The sequence below is a fragment of the Canis aureus genome, chromosome 4 (assembly GCF_053574225.1).
Source record: "Canis aureus isolate CA01 chromosome 4, VMU_Caureus_v.1.0, whole genome shotgun sequence".
Classification (NCBI taxonomy): Eukaryota; Metazoa; Chordata; class Mammalia; order Carnivora; family Canidae; genus Canis; species Canis aureus.
This window is the reverse complement of record NC_135614.1, coordinates 46,553,118-46,572,704: the sequence shown is the minus strand read 5'-3', so window position 1 is coordinate 46,572,704 and position 19,587 is coordinate 46,553,118. Positions and strand designations below refer to the sequence as shown.

At 35.5% G+C, this 19,587-nt stretch overlaps 1 protein-coding gene across 1 annotated transcript in view; it reads left to right on the top strand.

The window, feature by feature from the left end:
• Nucleotides 1-19,587, top strand: part of TENM2 (teneurin transmembrane protein 2) — a 1,508,878-nt gene that overhangs the window by 231,119 nt on the left and 1,258,172 nt on the right. Inside the window, exon 8 of the mRNA XM_077895600.1 lies at nt 8,509-8,599. The gene's annotated coding sequence lies outside the window, so the exon portion shown is untranslated. The remainder of the gene's footprint in view (nt 1-8,508; nt 8,600-19,587) is intronic.

The following is a 19,587-nucleotide window of genomic DNA, read 5'->3' as shown; positions in this document are numbered from 1 at the left end:
GGTGGTCAGAGATATTTTAACAGATTCATTTCATCAGTTATATCTCTTACTATTTAAAGATGCCATTTTAGAATTTATTAGGCTTTTTTTTTTTTTACAAAGCTAACTTTACCATTATTATTATTGAACACAATTGCTTTGCCTTTTCCCCCATAGCACACAAGGAAGATTCATGTCAGAATTTTTTTTAAAGAGTTTGTTTATTTATTCATGAGAGACACAGAGAGAGAGACAGAGAGAGAGAGAGAAGAGAGGCAGAGGAAGGGAGCCCAACATGGGACTTGATCCAGGGTCCCCAGGATCACGCCCTGGGCTGCAGGTAGGCACTAAACCACTGAGCCACCCAGGCTGCTCACCACGTCAGAATCTTACAGACGAATACAACACAGCATGGAAATAATATCTGTTTGTTCTTCCAACAGCTATTCATTGTTATCTGCTACTTTGCCACTAACTTAGCTTAGCAGTGGAAATCTAGGGATACACGTATGGGTTCTCTTTGGTCCTAGCTAGCCTTATGAATGTAGACAAGGTGAGTGTTTCTGGACCTCCATTTCCTTATCTGTAAAACTTGATTACTGGAGCAATTGGTCCTGTAATTCTCTCAGTGATATTTAACACAGGATAAAGGAAAACAAAGATATGATTCATTCTAGGAACAAAGTTTCTAAACCAGAACTGTGCAAGAACAATATGAGGTGATCTGTATTTGCAATTTAAAAACCTCTAATAGCCACATTTTATAAAGGAAAAAATGGAATGTGCATATTTTATTTACCTAGTACATAAAATATTTCAACATATATTTATATATACATATGCACAAATATATATACACATAAGTTATATGATCTATTATATTTATATGACCCATTTTATATTATTGCTTGTACTAATTTTTTGAGATTTTAGAGCACACTTCAATTCAGATTAGTTCAAAAACTACATGTGGTTAGCAGCTACCATATTGGACAGTATAATTCAAATGTTAACAAATACAAGAACAAAAGCATATCTCTTAAATATTTGTCAATTTAGACTAAAATTTTTAAGCAAAAAATACCCAATGTATAAGTTTTCATTGATTTTAAAACCGAAGATAATCAACCAAAATAAATAAATAAATAAATAAATAAATAAATAAATACTTGGATTTTCCATAGGAAACAGAATTTCTCTGAATGAATACAATTTCTTATAAGAGGAATAATCAGTATTAAACAAATCCCCGTGTCACAGTATGGCATAAAATGAGAAGACCCAAGCAAGGGTAGAAACAAAAACTGTCCCATGATAAATGGTAGTTTGCACCTACCCTCAGATACACGGTTTGTGATATAGACAGTCTAGTGAATCAGATATTCTAATTAATAGAAAGATACTATCTATACTATATAGAAATATACCATTTAAAATGAGTGTTTTAGGGATGCCTGGGTGGCTCAGCGGTTAAGTACCTGCCTTCAGCTCAGGGTGTGATTCTGGATTCCCAGGATCAGGTCCCACATCAGGCTTCCTACATGGAGTCTGCTTCTCCCTCTGCCTATGTCCCTGCCTCTCCCTATCTGTGTGTCTCTCATGAATAAATAAAATCTTTAAAATAAAAAATAAGATGGGTGTTTTATTTCTTAACTTTAAATGGAAATCATTGGATTTTAGGGATAGTGACATATCCATCTTTTCATAGCATATTCTTCTTTAGTTGATCCCCATTTTTCTTCTTTAACAGGCTTCAATAAATATTGAATGAGCCAAACAATAAATTGAAATGTAAAAATATTTTGTTAAGAGATTATAGATTTTTATTTTTACAGCTTGTCACCTCACATTATTTGGTTAAGTGTCCAATTCTTGATTTGATCTTGATCTCAGGGTTGTGAGTTCAAGCCCCATGTTGGGCTATGCTGGGTATGGGGCCTACTTTATTTTTTTTTAAAGATTTTATTTATTTATTCATGAGAGAGAGAGAGAGAGAGAGAGAGGCAGAGACACAGGCAGGGGGAGAAGCAGGCCCCACGCAGGGAGCCTGATATAGGACTCCATCCTGGGACTCCAGGACCACGCCCTGGGTCAAAGGCAGGTGCTAAATTGCTGAGCCACCCATGGATCCCCTGGAGCCTACTTAAAAAAAAAAATCAGTCACAGTAAGTTTTCTGGAGAAAGACTGAAATCATCCCAAATGTTCCAGAAAATCTAAAAGTCCATGAGAATTTTAATTAGGGAACATAAAACAAAGCTTTGTGCTTTTTCTCACCCCTAAAAAGTTTGGAGATATCAAATGACTTTCTAAAACTATCCCTTTGCAAATCTTCCCAAAAGAAAAGACAATTGAAAGGTCATGTTAAGCAACATCACAAATTGTCCAATCTCTATTTGTGGTAATATAGAAATAAGTCCTCATTATATTCCTAACTATATATTATGATATTACACTTGAGGTTGTAAGTAGTTATTAGCCATATGACCCTTTTAGATTGTGGGAATATAGACCAGTGGCTCTTAACCAAGAATCATTTGCCTTATAGGAAACATTTGGCAGTTTTTGGTTGTCATGACTAGGGATTGTTGCTGGAATCTAGTAGGTAGAGACCAGGGATGTGCCAAAATGTTACAATGCATGTCCTTCCCTACCACCACCAAAAAATGATCCAAAATGTCAGCAGGGCTGAGGTTGAAATTCTGACATATACCATATGTGAAGCTTCTTTGGTGTCTCTGAGATGTATTATCATAGCTTAAAGAAAACTGTTTAATATTTTAACTTACAATGTAACCAAGTAGGACAGTTCATGAATAAAGCACTCTGTGACACTCAAATGGAAGATAGGAATGTAAAGCTCATGTTACTCATATTCTCTGTCAGTAAGCATGTTTCCCTTGCTTATAAGACCAACTCTATTTGAAGTTGTTAATATGGCATTTAGCATTTTCCCTGGGAAACTGCTTTTATAAAATCCAGGCTGAAGTTAAAATATCAGGAAAAATGCAACAAATACATTGGCCTAGTATTCCACTTGGAAGTGATGCCCTGTGTGGTCCACTTCTGTCTTTCTGCTCACGAAAGTGAATTTCACCTAAATGTAGGACCACATTTAAATGATTAAAGCAAGGCTGATATTCAGCAACAGGTGCACCAGGTACCATCACATCCACAACAGTTGGAAAAATAGCTCTGTTACAAACTCTGCAGGGACCCAAGAGCTGTCCCTGGTGGTCCAAATTATTTCTTAGGCCACTTCTTACCTCTATGCATGCAGTCCCACAAAAAAAAAAAAAAAAAAAAAAAGGTTAACTCACAGCATAGCAGGTAGCCCCAGACACAGCTTCCAGGGCCTGCAATAATTCCAGTTGGTTGGGGGTCCAAGCTATACCTGCTATTAAGTAGTTATCAGCCTAGATAACGTAAATGGTGAAGTGGTCTAGGTGTAAGATGTTATGGGGATGATGACATTGAGCCTTACTGAAGAGTAAACACTCAGGAGTGGTGGGGACAGTGGGGCACTGGATAGCACATGCCACTGTAAATATGAGCAGCCCCTACTCAGATTCAGCAGATGGTTGCCATGTGGGAATGCAGGTCCAGAGTTGCCAGCTTTTTCAAGAGAAGCAGTGAAATCTAATGATTTTTAAACATTGACAATTAATTCAAATGTAAAACACTATTCAGCCCCCACTGCAGCCTATATAATCCCTTCTGGGGATAACCCGTGGGCCAGCAGTTTGCAAATTCTGCTTTAAAAGGATGGGGAGAGGAATGTCTTGATTCTCAGTTCCAACACGAAATTATTTCTTAGACTACTGGCCTCCTCTCCTGCCACTAAAAAGGATTTCTCTGAAACACCATTCCAGGTGAATTCAAACTGCAGCTGGTATTTGAGACAACAATGGGCCTGCCTCTTAAGGAGCCAGACAATTGACACTTTTGGTTGTGCCTTTTAAGGCATAAAGCTCCTATCTCCACGTGACCAAAGACAGAGAGGCTCCATGTACTCATATGTCGAGATTGCGAGAAAACATTTCCTATAGATGGCTTAAATATGAGCTTCATGTTATGCTCAGATAGGTATGAAATTCAGGGACTATATTTATGATTTTACCTAAGGAAATATATCAAGTAAAAAACAGATGCTAAATACTCTTTTCTGTGTAGATGCTCCTAATGAAAATGCCTCATGAAACAACTTAAAATGAACCTGTCTAAAAGTGACACATTTACTTAATGTTAAAGTCTGGAAAAGAAATGATTGCATAATTCTGTTCCAAAACAATTGATCCTCTAAAGTGCCTCGCTCTTTTGCTTTTATTGATAGTCATTTTTTTTAATATTGAGGGACATTTGGATCATTTAAGCAAGTATTTACAGTCCCATTTCCAATTTTAGGGTCTTTATCCCAGAGTACTAATTTATATAATGACAGAACTGAGGATAAACATTTCAGTGAATATAAAGAGCATCAGGTTTTCAGCTGGGGGCCAAAATGTGGAATCTCCATATGAAGATGAGCCTGTGAGGGAACAGGAAGAATGTGGCAGGTAGGAAATGAAAAATTTCCTGTAGTCAGGTATGAAATTCCAATAAAAGTGTTAGAAGAATAGAGAGGGTTCAAACAAGCAAGGGCCGTTCAGTTCACAGCAACAATCATATCACGGATAGTTACTCCTGGAATTTCTTTAGAAGAAATAAACCTCCACCTCTTTCCTGCAATAGCAGAGGACATTTAGGCCTAGAAAGGTGATGTGAGATGAAACCTATGGAGGAGTGTGTATGCTCACATGTTATTTGTTGATAATTCTGTTCTTATGATCAGGGAAGAAGAAGCTACACCCATCTTTTCATTTTACTTCCTGGCTGAAGCTCTCAAAGTCACAGAGCTAGTTTTCTGATGACTATTCTGTTTACTGTATTTCCCTCTGCCACCATCCCTGCTACCATATTTCTTGGGGTCATATCATTTGATAGAAGTAAGAAAATGTAAGATAAAACCCATAGAGGGGCGTATATGCACGCATCTATTTGTTAATAATTCTGTTCATATGTTTAAGTAAGAGGAGGCTACACCTAGGGAATATAGTGAAATTTTAGTATTCTAATCGTTCTCAACCCTCTTTTATGCTGCCTAAGTCAAGATTGGTTAATATTCACAATAACCTATACTGGTTCTGATGAACTCAAAGTTTTTAAGAGGAAGGAAGGAACACATACTGAAGGCCTATTATGTGCCGTCTCTTAACATACATTATGTAATTGTAACCTCACAAAGCCTGAGTCTGAGACTCAGAAAAATAAAGTTGCTTTCATAAAGCCATGCTGTTGATCACTGACAAAAGCTGGAAGTATGTTGTAGAGGATATAGCATGCCACCATAGCTCACTGCTTTGGTTTGAACCATAGGCTCCAACATTCCCAGGATGGAAGCCGTTGGGTTACTTATTTGAATCTCATAGTGGGAGTCTCCTCATCTGTAAAACAGGAATAAAAATAGTTCTCACATCATTAGAAAAATGGTAATGAAAACTCATAGTAGTAATTGTTAAGGTTTTTTAAAAGAGCCAGTAAAAAATTCGTGGAAAACACTTAGCTCATGTGTGGCCCCATAGTAAATGTTCAGGAAATATTAGCTGTATTATTATTGTTACCATTACTCCTGGGGCTCCTGGGTGTGTGTGCATTTCCAACTAGAGCACACATTTTTTTCTATACTCCTAATCATAGTTTACCACCTTGCATGTTATACTGTTATGTTAAAATTGTGTAATGAAGATTTCCATTTTTCAAGTATCTACAGGCATTTTAGCAATAATTTATCTTCATAATGGGTTTCTAAATGAAGAAAGTGTTAACAAAGCTCAGCTGAAAATTAGGCTGGATGATTGAACCCAGAATACCTGAATACCCCCTACCCTTTTACTAATCATGTACACCTTGACCACTTTCCTAATGTGATGCATGCAGATTAAGTCTTTTGTTTATTGATTGGCCAAATATATGCAGGGCGAATGTATGCTACTTCATCCTTGGCTCTTCCGAGGGAGACTGTTACCATAGTAACCAAGGCATCCTTTGACTCCTATTTCTACACAGAGTTATAGAAATGCTTCTTAAAAAATACTTACGACAATATTTAATGTCGAATCTAAAGTAATTTTTCTCATTGTTTGGGGAGCAAAATTGATTTTCTCTGGGCAAAGTTTGTTTGGCTGCCCAAATGTACTGTTTATAGTAATGTGTTCCACCAAATTTCTTTAAAAGCCAGTTAAACATATTTTGTCTTAACTTCTAATCTAATTTCATCATTTGGAAGTGCCTCTTGCTGCACTGTGCCTATTTTGATTTGGAAATAGTACACATTCCATCTTTGCTATGTCAGGGTAAGGTGGAAGGGAACAGAATGAATCATTTGATTTCTTATATCAAAGAACAGTATGTGTGGCATGTGGAAAATACCACATGCTTGGGTATGTTCAGGAGTCTGTGGCTTATTTTAAAGCCGAAATTTTCAGGTGGCAGCTGGTGCCTGGTTTATGATTCCAGGGGTTCAAAACCCATTCTTCCCTGAGGCATCTGCTTCATTTTTTTTCAAAACTAAAAAAAAACCCAAAAAGCAAAAAAACTTGTTCTCATTATAAAAACAATACATAATCGTTTCAGAAGATTCAGAAAATATAGATATAGGCCTCAAAGAAAGAGACCCAGAATCCTACTGTCTAGAGAAAACTGCTGTTAACTATCTAGGTTTATCCTTCTGGAGTCTTATGTATTTATACATATATTTAATTTCAAAAAAACAAGACTATAACTGTTTATTACTCTGGAACCTGCTTTTTATATAACCATGTATTAGTATTCTGACATATTATAAGATCACTTCTAAGCATTGTGTTTAACGGTATAACTTATAATGTGTAGTAAGATCTTGGTAAATTGAATTAATACTCATTTGTTGGATTTTTAAGTAGTATCCAATGAATTTGATATCAGCTCATCCTCTGTGACTCTGAGCCATTCAAATGCTGGACCCTAGTTTCAGTTTCCTACGATTTTGGGAGGAATTTTAGCTTCTCTGTGTTATTCATTCCACAAACATTTATTAGGAATAAATTATATTCTAGTATTATGCTATCTTCTGTGAATTATATCACTTACCCATACCCTACATCTGACCCCATCACGTGCTAACATGTACACAAGCATTTAAGTTATAGGATGTTGGAAAGTAGCATAGGCTTTCACTTCTGATAATCAGGGGTCTGAATTCCAAGTCTCCTAGTTAATAGTTCATTTATATTTCTGACTCAATTTTCTCATCTTTAAAGTGGTAAAAATGAAAGTTATTTCAAGGTTTTTGTTGTTGTTTTTGCAGGATTCAGTAGCTTCATATATAGAAAGTGCTAGGCACAATGCCTAGCATACATTAAGACAGTGGCAATGGTGGTGCCAATGGCAATGGGAAAGCATAGAAAAGGGAGCCACTCATCCTTCTGAGGGGGTTCAGGAAGGCATCCAACTTCTAGTTCTTTGCTTAATAGACTAAGCAGAGAGCTTCAGGTTTAAAACTCCATGTCTAAGTGCCAGCTCTCCATGACTCACGGCCTGACCTTGGGTTAACCACTTAATCTCTCTCTGCCTTGGTTTTCCTCTTCATAATATGAGCATAATAACTCTTACCCACCTCACTAGGGCAAGGATGATTAATCAGTGTTTATAAAACTCAATAAATCCTTTGGGTATGAAGTGTAGTGAGATTGGAAAGCATTATTACTATTAGCTACTTTCTTAATATCTAAACCAGCATGCCAGGATGGAATACCACAGTTATACCCTCATCCTACATCATTGTCAAGAATCTCAATTCCTTTAGCCCTGCCCCTGCAGATACCAGTTTTTCTACTACATCTAATGCTTACTGTTCAACAAGGAGCAATCAATTTCCTGCTTATACCCAAGTGTCTATAGCCACCCACACCCGTAAGCAATGTTTGTTCCTTTAACAAATATTTATCGAATGGTTGGAAGGTACTGTTCTGGATACGAGAGATATGAGGATGCATAAAAATCAATATGACACTTACCATCAAGGTATTTAGTACCTGGTGATGGACCCAGATTGGTAGCCAGCAGTCCTGTTACAGCCAAAGTGCTCTGCCAGAAGAAATACAGGGCCCTAGGGATATACAATATGCATGTGCGCAGTCAGCAAAATCTTTCTGCTAGAAGTGATCTGGACATCAAAACTGAGAGGAGAGGCCACCTTATAGCCAGAGAAATAGAGGGGAAAGAGGAGAGAAAAAGGAAAGAATGTTTTAGGAAGAAGGCAAATTATTATTAGTGACCCACAGTGAGAGTGAGCAAGATCTGTTAAGGAAATTGAAAGAACTTTCAGAGTATTGAAGCTAAAGAAAGGTGAAATATTGTATAAAAGGATATATCTGACACCATCTAATCCCATCTTTGGATCAGGCTAGCTTCTTAACTGACCATTATTGTTTTTCATTTAATGCACTTCACAGCCTGGGATGCTGACTCCAACTCCAGCCTAAACATCTAAAGTGATTGCTTCCTTAACTCTTGAACTTCAGTCTCCTGGTCCTTTAACCTCTTGTGAGTTTCCTAGTATCGATACTATGAATATTATTAGTAATAGTAGTAGTAGTATCTTGTCTGACTATTTGCTATTGCCCAATCCCGGCCCGACTTTCCCTGAAGCTATTGCTTATTCTTTTAGTAGAGCTGTCAACCTCAGGGATGACATTGGTGTAAAGCAAGAGCCCAGTTTTTAAAAATTGTGACTTTGTGCACATAAATGAAAGGACTAAATAAGAGAGCGAAGCGTATCTGAGAAGAGTTAATTTGAACATTACTACGGTATTCCTATGGTTAACTCTGAAAGGAATATGCATGATTTAGAGTCCTCCTGTGCAGTGCGTATTATACATTAATTTTGCAAGCATACAATAGAAAGTCCTTGAAAATAGCACCAGTATGTTTGTATATCAAAACGTAAATGACATAATGAAAATCTTAGACATGAGGTGAGAATTACATTGAAACAACTAGACCCCCAAAAAGAGAGAAAAAACTTGTCAGTAATAAAAACATGGTATAAAACTTTAATCAGCATCAGAGTTAATCACCTCATTTGGTAACTGGCAGTTCAATGAAGTTTCTGTTTTAAAATCATGGGCAAAGCAGACTGCCAGGTTTTATTTGTCATCTGATATAAGTTGAGCTATAGTCCGAGATGGTGGAAAACCTTTTTTGTTGGGTTTTACCTCTTTAATCTCAAATGAAAACTGGCACTCCATCTGGATAATGTCCAATGTGACACATTTTGGGAGCCATCAACTACCTAGCCTTACAAATCAAGAACACTGATTAAATAATCAAGATTTCTGAAAAGCCTTGAGGGAGCGATACGTTTTTTGCATCAGTAATTGCCATTCTGTTTGTAGCGCAAGATGTTTTTGAGCTCTGGATAAGAACTTGTGTTTGACATACTGGCATTGAATATCTTACTTGTGGATTAGCAGGAGTTTGACATTCTTAGAAGTAATATGATAACAAATAGGTAAATTGTGAGATTTAAAAAATGTCTTAAACTAATGAAATTTGTCACTAAGAAAATGGAACAAGGTAATTGGTTATATATTTTTGAGGGATGAAATAAAGATAATGATAGTTTGCCAAGCATCCATTTAATAAAAGCTGTGATTGTTCACCTTGGTGGTATGTAATATACAACATGTATTATCTACATAATTATAATCCTCCATACATAAACTTAAAATAAAATTGTAAAAATTCTGTTTGCGACACATGGTCAAACATGCCTTTATGGTGATTTAAAATAGCCACTGCTCAAATTAGTAAGACATTGATTAGAATAATAACTGATTTCCCAGAATTGCATGCATGAAGAAGCAATTCTTTCATCTAGAGGTGTCAAAATCAGTCCAGAAAATATCAATGAACACTATTAATATAATGTTCAGCTTTGGCCCTAGGCAAAATTGTCAATTTGGTAAAGTTATTCTTTGCCATTTTTCAACATCCTTTTGAAGGATTTTTTTTATGTTGGTATTCAATCATTTATTCATTCAATAATTTTTTATTGAGAGCTTACTAGATGGCAGGTACAATCATCAGTGCTAGAGGTATATAGTGAAAAAGGCAGCTAATCACCTTATTTATATAGAGCTTACAATGTAGAAATTAGAATGCAGTCAGACAATAAAAAACTAAGTTAATGAACTTTGGATTATAATAAATAACAATGACAATGATATTATATATAATTAATAAAATAGAATGGTATGTTAGAAATCTTAAGTACCTTAAGCCTACCTTAAGTAAAGTGGTGAGGAAAGATCTCTCTAACGAGCTGACACCTTTGAGCCAACCATGGGAAAATGTTGGGCTGCACCATTACAAACTGAAGGATTCTGGCAAATGCGGAAACACCAAGGACATGAAACTGAGAGCGGGACATACTTGGACTTTGATAGACAGAAAGAAGATCTGTGTGACTGGAATGCAATGAACAAAGAGAAAATAGTGTAAGGCAAGAAAGCCAGACAGGGGTTTCTTGCTTATGTAGATTCTAAAAACTTAATAGAAACTCTTCTCAGTCTGATGGGAACCCATTTAGTAGCTATCCTCTTCTTTTCTTCTCTCTTAGAACTATTTTTTTTAAAGATTGTATTTATTTATTCATGAGAGATACAGAGATACAGGCAGACATAGGCAGAGGGAGAAGCAGGCTCCCTGCGGGGAGACCGATGTGGGACTCCATCCCAGGACCCCGGGATCACCACCTGAAGGCAGCTGCTCAACCACTGAGCCACCCAGGTGTCCCTCTCTTAGAACTTCTGTTCCCAAGTTTTTTCTTTTTTTAGAATCTTCTACTATTGTAGCTCTCATGATAGTTTCTTTGCTCAAGATCTCTTATATCTCTCTTAATAAAATGTACCTTTCAACTTCCTACTCTTTCAGGTCTTGCCAGGTAATTTGTAAACTAATCTGATAAATCAGTATGAATTAGAGCATTCGTAGTAAATGTGGCTTAAAATGATACCCCTCTAAGATAGCATTTTTTCTTTAAAACAGCCTGTATTATCTAGACTTCAAGGAGTAAAGACTTTGGAAATTATAGCTATTTACTAGAGAGAAAAAAAAAAAAAAACACGTTTAAGCAACTGCTTTTCTTCCTCATATGCAAAGGAATATCCTTATCATATGAAATCTTTAGATGAGTAAGAATTCTATCATCCTTGGTTTTATAATCATTATGATTTGTTAATCCTCTTTTGTGTGCCAGGCACTATATTATATATTTTATATACATATTTTTACTTAATTTTCACTACCAGTCCTATACATTCCCACTTTATAGATGAAGAAAGTAAGGCTCAAAGACTTATCTACCTTGTTCTATATTGTAGACTCAAATGAGAGCAAGGTCTAGAAAAATAAAAGGCAATCAATAACTGTTTTCTGGATAAATGTATGATTGATTAAAAATAAAACAATAAAATAAATAAAATAATAATGGCCACTCAACCTGGAAAAGTTAGTGTGTCAGTCAAGCTGAATTCAGCCCTTACAGACTTGAAGCCCACTCTATATAACAAAGCCTTCCTCATTTAGTATGTAATGGGTTTAGCTTTCTAATCTAAAGCTCAAAGAAGAGTTCATTCAAAGGCAAGATACACATCCAGTGAGGCAGAGTCTTCAGTTAGTTAGAAGATCCCCTCCCCTTCTATTTTCTAGTTCTGAGGAGCAATTTGTTGTATCTCCTGGGAAAAAATCAGCTTGTTTAGATAACTGAAGTCTGATAATTTTGTTACTTTGATAAGAGCAAAACTTGCCCAAAGGTGTTTTCCAGGAACACACATTCACACATGTGTACAATCTCATATATATATATGAGATAAATATATATATATATATATATATATATATATATATATATATATATATAACACTGCAAATGGGAAAATGCCATTTGGAATATAAAAGCATTCAGGCTTCACCTCCAGTCAGTACCTATAACCAAGTAAGCTTGTTTTTGGGTGATGTTCAATATCTTAGCAGTTACAAAGAAAATACCCCTGTGGTGTCTAAGAATGTGATAAGAGTTATCTTCAAGGAATACAATTTTGTTCTTTGATTTTAGCAAGATCTACACATCTCTGTCAGAAGCTGAACAAGTGCCAGAGTCTTTAAAATAGAAACAAACAAGTATGTGGCTCTGATTCATTCTTTTCAGGAATAATACTGAACTCTTGGATAGGTACTCTTCTGAAGTTATGATGCTTCTATTTGTATTATAAACTTGAACTTAAGGATGTTAGAGATTTCCCAAAATAATACTCTTGCAAAACATCCATTCCAAGGATTACCATGTGGGAAGAAAATGTTCCCTGATTATATATGTTTAGGAAATAAAGTGAATTATCTGATCTCTTAGAAATTCACAAAGATCATTATTAAGGAATCAAACAATTCCTAAAAAGACAAATAACAACAATGATCTATATAACTGTGTTTGCCCAGTATATCTTAAACTAACTTAGCAACTATAATTTAATAATTTAATTTAAGGTACCTAAAAAGTCCATGTAATTAGTTGAGTGTGGAATATCCTTTGAGAAATGCCAACTAAGGAACTTTAAGTGGTTCATGATATGTAGAAAAGTAAAGTTCTCATGTGTAGGTAAAGCTTTCATAACCTCTAATTTCTTATGGGGTAATTTATAAGATTTTACAGGAGAAACATCTTTGGGGTAATATAGGCTATTTATATATGGTGATATTGCTTCTGACTTCTTAACCGTACATGGCAAATCATGGCAGATGGAAATACAGGCTGTTGGGTTAAGTCCTAACCCTGCCACTTAGCAACTTATATGACTTTGTATGACTCACTTAAATTCTATGAACCTGACCTATAAATAGTACTTAGCTCAAAAGAAATTATGGAGATAATATACACAAAGAGCTTAGCATTATGCTGGGCAAATAGTAAGTGCTCAATAAGAGGCAACTATTTCACTTTTTTTCCCCTGATGCTTCTTATGGGTTTGTGCAGAACCATTCACACTCTCTTATGCAGCCCTCTTCTTGTCAGGGCATGCATTTGTAAGAAGGCCAAGTGGGTATTAACTATCTCATATATAGACCTCATTAGTGCAATTCACAAACCAAGACCAAAGTTTTATGGATACAAAATGCAAAATTATTTCTTGCAGTGTTACCCACATTCTTCTTTAGCTATAATATTCATTTAAGTGGCACTTTAAAAAGCTATTAGCACAAAAGTCATTCACATCAAAACTAGTCTTAGCATTAAAAATCAGTTTTCTATAAAAAATCTGTGAATATCCCTTATACTGTTACTAAGCCTGTACAGGGATGTCTCCTTAAAAAACCAAAATGAGTATCAGAGAGTAACCTCCCAAAGAAATTTATAGTATGACATGATGGACTCATGTTTACCCTAAGTAAGGCCAACAATTGCCAAACAGACATTTGTGTTTCACAGATTTACAGATTATTGCTAGAACTATAAACAAATGTTTCAAGTTATCCATAAGAAATTTGCGGCTCACACATCTGTAACCTACATTCATAAGGGAAAAATCCCATTGCAGATTGATTGACTGATTTTTTTTTAAAAGATTTTATTTACTTATGAGAAACACACACATAGACAGGCAGAGACATAGGCAGAGGGAGAAGTAAGCTCCATGCAGGGAGCCCGATGTGGGACTCAATCCCGGGACTCTGGGATCACGCCCTGAGCCAAAGGCAGACGCTCAACCGCTGAGCCACCCGGGCATCCTCCCATTGCAGATTTATAAAAAGATTTTGCTACCTATAGACTTGAGTTAATAATGACTTAAGTAGGATTTCCATACTATACTGTTGGGTTTATTGTTTATTTTGGAGGCAGAACATGACAACATTGCTTAATAATTTAAAATGACTATATATTATTAATCTTGTTATTCCTCTGCTACAATCCTAAGGTGTCCTATCTCATTCAGAATAAACGTAGAAGTCCTCAAAATGGGCTGTAAGGACCTCTGATGTCACCGCTCCTCTCCACTTGCTCATTCTGCCACAGCCACACAATCCTTCTTGCTGTTCCTGGCATGCTCCTGCCCTCAGGCCTTTGTATTTTCTGTTTCTTCTTTTCCTCAAATTCTCTTCCTACATACATTCACAACTGTTCCTTTAGTTCCTTCAGGTCTCAGATCAAGTGTCACTTTAGTACTCTACACAGACTAATACTGCTTTCCTCAAAATTTCCTCATATCCATCCCTGCTTTATATTTCTCCACAGTACTTAATACTGTCTGACATAGTCAGTAATACATGCTCATGAGAACCAATAATTTAATTTTCAAAAATTTTGTTAGGTATCATTAATTGTTGTTAAAACATTGTTAAAATTGTGGCACTTGGGTGGCTCAGTCAGTTAAGTCTGACTCTTGGTTTTGGCTCAGGCAGCTCAGGTCATAATCTCATGGGTCAGGAGATCGAGCCCTGTGTTGGGGTACTTGCTCAGTGGAGAGTCTGCTTGAAGATTGTCTTGCTCTGCCCCTCCCCCACTTGTGCTTCTGGATGTATGTGTGATACAAGCTCTCCCTTTCTCTCAAATAAGTAAATAAATCTTGAAAACAAAAAGAAAAACCATTGTTGGGGTACCTGGATGGCTCAGTTGGTTAAGTATCTGCCTTCGGCTCAAGTCCTGATTACAGGGTCCTGGGATCAAGCCCTTGTTGGGCTCCCTATTCAGCAGGGAGTCTATCTGAAGATTCTCTCTGTCTACCCCTCCTATGACTTATCCTTATACATGCATTTTCTCTCTCTTACTTTCTCTCTCTCTCTCAAATAAACAAACAAATAAATAAATCTTTAAAAAGTTGTTAAACATTGGAATTGTTTTAACAATTATTAAAACATTGGAAGCTTAAAACTGACTATGAGAGGAATATTTACACCATGGAAATTGGCAAAATGCTACCAATCAGAATTTTTATTTTTTAGAGAGCTGTTTTACCAGAATACCATAAGATATAATTATTACATTTAATTGTTTTATTTTTTATACAATTTTTAAAGATTTTGTTAATTTTTTTCATGAGAGACACAGAGAGAGAGGCAGAGACACAGGCAGAGGGAGAAGCAGGCTCTCTGTGGAGCCTGATGTGGGTCTCCATCCCAGGACCCTGGGACCCCAGGACCTTGAGCCAAAGGCAGATGCTCAACCTTTGAGCCACTCAGGCATCCATTTTACTTGTTTATTTTTTTTAAGATTTTTTTTTAATTTATTTATTCATGAAAGACACAGAGAGAGAGAGAGGCAGAGACACAGGCAGAGGGAGAAGCAGGCTCCATATAGGGGGCCTGATGTGGGACTCAATCGTGGGACTTGATCCCAGGTCTCCAGGATCACACCCCAGGCTGAAGGTGGCACTAAACCACTGAGCCACCCGGGCTGCCCACATTTACTTGTTTTAATATCACTGTCATCCACTGCTAGTGGATAAGTTTAATGAGAGCAGGGAGCTTGTTTTGCTCACCACTATATCTAGTGTCCTGCAGTGTAGGATACAAAATAGGTGATTAATAAGTACATGTTAAATGAATGATTAGTGAGAATGGGTTTTTATGGCCTTTAATGCTTGTGAAGAATGAGATTGATCCTTTTATCCATTCACTAATTTAAACATTTATTAAATATTTTTGAGAGCCCCTGTGCTGGGCTGTTTTAGGACTTGGAGACATTTTAATGAATAATAGAGAAATAATTCCTGCCTCCATGGAACTTACATTATAGTGGGAGGGAGAAAACCAAACAAGAAATAATAAAAATAATAAATTCAGATATTGATGTTTGTTAGAAAAAAATAAGTTCAAATATTGGTAATTATTAGTAAACCAACCAAACAAAAAATGCAGAACAAGGTAATGGGGTAAAGTGAAACGGGAAAAGGGGTTGATTTTTTAAATAGAGAATTCAAGTGAAGCATGTGTTAAAGGTATATTTGAACTGGGATATGAATGATGCAGTTAAGCCAGCTAAACTTAGATCTAAGGAAAGAACATTCCAAGCAGAGGCCACAACACAGGGCAAGGTCCCTGAAGTATGGATGAGCTTGGTGAACCTGAAGAACAGAATGAGGGCTGCTAACCTTGAAATATACTGGGTTAGGGAGAGAATGGCAGTGGACGAGGTCAGAAAGGCAGGCAAGGGCGGATCACTTGGGGCCTTATGGGCCATAGGAAACCATTAGAAAGTGACATGATCTGATTTAAAGTTTACAAAGATCAGCCTGGCAATGGACGATGCTAAGAGAGCAATTAGAGGCTCCTGCAGTGGTTCAATATATATGCAGTAAAAATATAAAATATATGTGAATAGAATGGACTTTATGGGTTTTAGAGGGGAGTTTAAGCATCTTCCACAAGCATGAAATCTTTGGCTTTACAGACTATTAAATAAGAGATAAAAAGATAGAATATTTTGCAATTTTAATTTAAAGGTAATAGAACCTTGATAACCAAAGAAAACAAGGAAAGTAAAAGGAGAAATTATAGCCTTCCTCAATTAAAATTCTATATGCAAAGAATGTTAGCATGTCAAATAAAGATAAGTGTAATAACTACTTTGTGACCAGAGAGGATTTCCTTCAATAATTCATGGATGGTTTAGCATTATAAAAACTATTATTGTAATTAAATATTCCAACAGGTTAAAGGAAGAAGGATTATATGATCATCTCAAAGGATACCGAATAAAATAATTTGACAAAATTAGACAACCATTCCTCATTAAAAAAAAAAAAAAAAAGGAAAAAGATCTGGGAAGTCTAAGAAGACATCCTTAATATGATGAAGATATCTACCAAAAACTTGCTGCCAACATCTTAATGATACAAGTTAGAAATATTCTTTTGTTTTTTACATTAGTTTTTTTTAATTGAGATATAATTGACATAAAACACTGTGTAAACCTAAGGCCCATAGAGTGTGATGATCTGCTATTTTATATGTTGTAATATGATTGCCACTGTAGCATTCACTAAAACCAAAATATTCATCTCAAAGTCAAGAAAAAGTCAACAGTGTCCTTTGTTCTCCTGTTAAACGTTGTATAGTGATTCTAACTAATGCAAAAAAAAAAAAAAAAAAAAACTTTTAATGTATATATGGAGTGGAAAGGGAAAAAAAAAGCAATACATTCATTATTCCTAAGAGAATCTAAAGGCAAATTATTAGAACCCAAATAATTGGGCTACACAAAATCTAATAATATCCTATATATATATATATATATATATATATATATATATATATATATATACTATATACTTACAACAAACAACTAGGGACATAACTCCAGAGAAGATATGATTTAAATCCATGAGTCACTTAGGAATAAATATTTAAAAAGATGACTTAAATTTTAATGAAAAAAATAAAGTATCCAAAATTCAGATGATAATCACAAATTTAATTATATTAAAATGTAAAACTTTTGTATTAAAATATATACCATGAACAAAATGAAGACAGAAGTCTCAGAGACAATTTTGCTACCCATGTAATTCTCAAAGGACTATAATCCCACTTATGTTAAGAACTCTTACAATAGTCAAAGACTATCATAGAGCCCAATCCTTGGTTCTATTCTTCTATTTTACACCCTTGCTGATTTTATCCAGCCTCATGTCATCTATGCTTTTGATAACTACTAGGCATCTCAAACAGTGATCCACCCTTAGCATTCCCATCTCAGTTGATACACCTCCATCTTTCCTGAGTCTCAAGACAAACTCTAGCCTGGAGAAGTTTCTGACTCCTCTTATCTTTCACATTTCACATCCAGTCCTTTATTTTTAAAGTATATCCAGAATCTAAGTACTTTTCATCCTGTACATTATTACCATCCTGGTTCAAGCCATCATCATCTTTTGCCAGTGTTACAACAATTGCCTCCTAACTGGTCTCTCTGCCTTGTATTCTTACACAGCAGCCGGGTGATCCTTTAAAACCTTAGAACAGATCACAGCTCTCAGAAGTCTGCAGTGGCTTATCTCCATTTCAGCTTCTTCCTCCCTTGCTCACTCTGGTCTAGCCACGCACCAGCCTCCTTTCTGCCCTTAAAACATGTAACAGTCATGCATCCACCTTACAGACTTTGACCTAACTATTTCCTTTGTCTGAAGTGTTTTTCTTTCTTTCTTTCTTTCTTTCTTTCTTTCTTTCTTTCTTTCTTTCTTTCTTTCTTTCTCTTTCTTTCTTTCTTTCTTTCTTTCTTTCTTTCTTTCTTTTCTCTCTTTCTTTCTTTCTTTCTTTCTTTCTTTTTTTTTTTTTTCTGTGAGAAACCGTTTGACTAACTCCCTTGGCAATTTCAAGTCTGATCGAATTTCCCCTCAGGATTAAACTGACCACAATATTTCACACTACAACTTGCATAGTTCCTTTCACTGTGCACTGTTTTTATTTTCATTTTAGCTATCACCTTGCAATCCACTATATGTTTTACTAATTTTTCACATTCTTTATTTTTGCCTCTTCAGAAATGACAGCTCCACAAGGGCAGCCATTTTGTTTTGTTCATCGATGTTTCTCTAACACCTAAAAGAGTGCCTAGAATTAGTGGATGTTTACTAAGTTGTTGAATAAATTGAAATCAATAATGAAAAAAAAAAAGTGGGCAGTCATATAAATAGATAATTCATTGAGTAGAACACTCACCTGAGCAATACACATAGGAAAAGCTGCTCTATGTCATAATAATCAATAAAATGAAAAACTAAACAAAGATAACATTTTGTTTTCACCTCACTGGCAAAACAAAGTAAGACTGATAATACAAAGTGTTGGTGAAGGTTTATGGAAACAAGCAGTGATACACTGTGTGATTTGAATGTAAATTTGGACAATTATTTTGAAGTTCAATTTAGTAATTGTGTATGAAATTAACCATATTCTTCAACCTGGCACCTTCACTTCTAACTGCATCCCCCAAATAAATTCTACCACACAAACAAGGAGATATTGGCAGCACTGCTCATACTGGTAGAAAAAGGAAAACAATATAAATCCTTCAGTGGGAAAAAGGTAAATAAATTGTGGCTTATCCATACAGTGTAGGTTCATACAGTTGTTAAATTTAATAAAACAGAACTACATGTATTAACACAAATTATTTTTAAAAACAATGTGGGGTGAAAACAAGTTGAAAAATGTAACCCTTTTTGAACTCTTTAAAGACACAAAAACCAATAGTACATATATTTTATATATTAGATATAATTATATTATTATAGATATATATAGATACATATATTATTATAGATATATATAAATTTTAGGCCATTTTCAATTTTTCTTTTTTGCCCTGACATAATAATGCAAAATAAATTTTATTTTCAAACATGCTTTATTATGCACTCATGAGAGAATATCTCTAAAATATTTAGGTAGAAGGGAAATTTCTAGATCATAAGGATATACATCTTAAATTGAAATATGTGAGTTGCAGAATGACATGTACACTAAATGTCATTTTT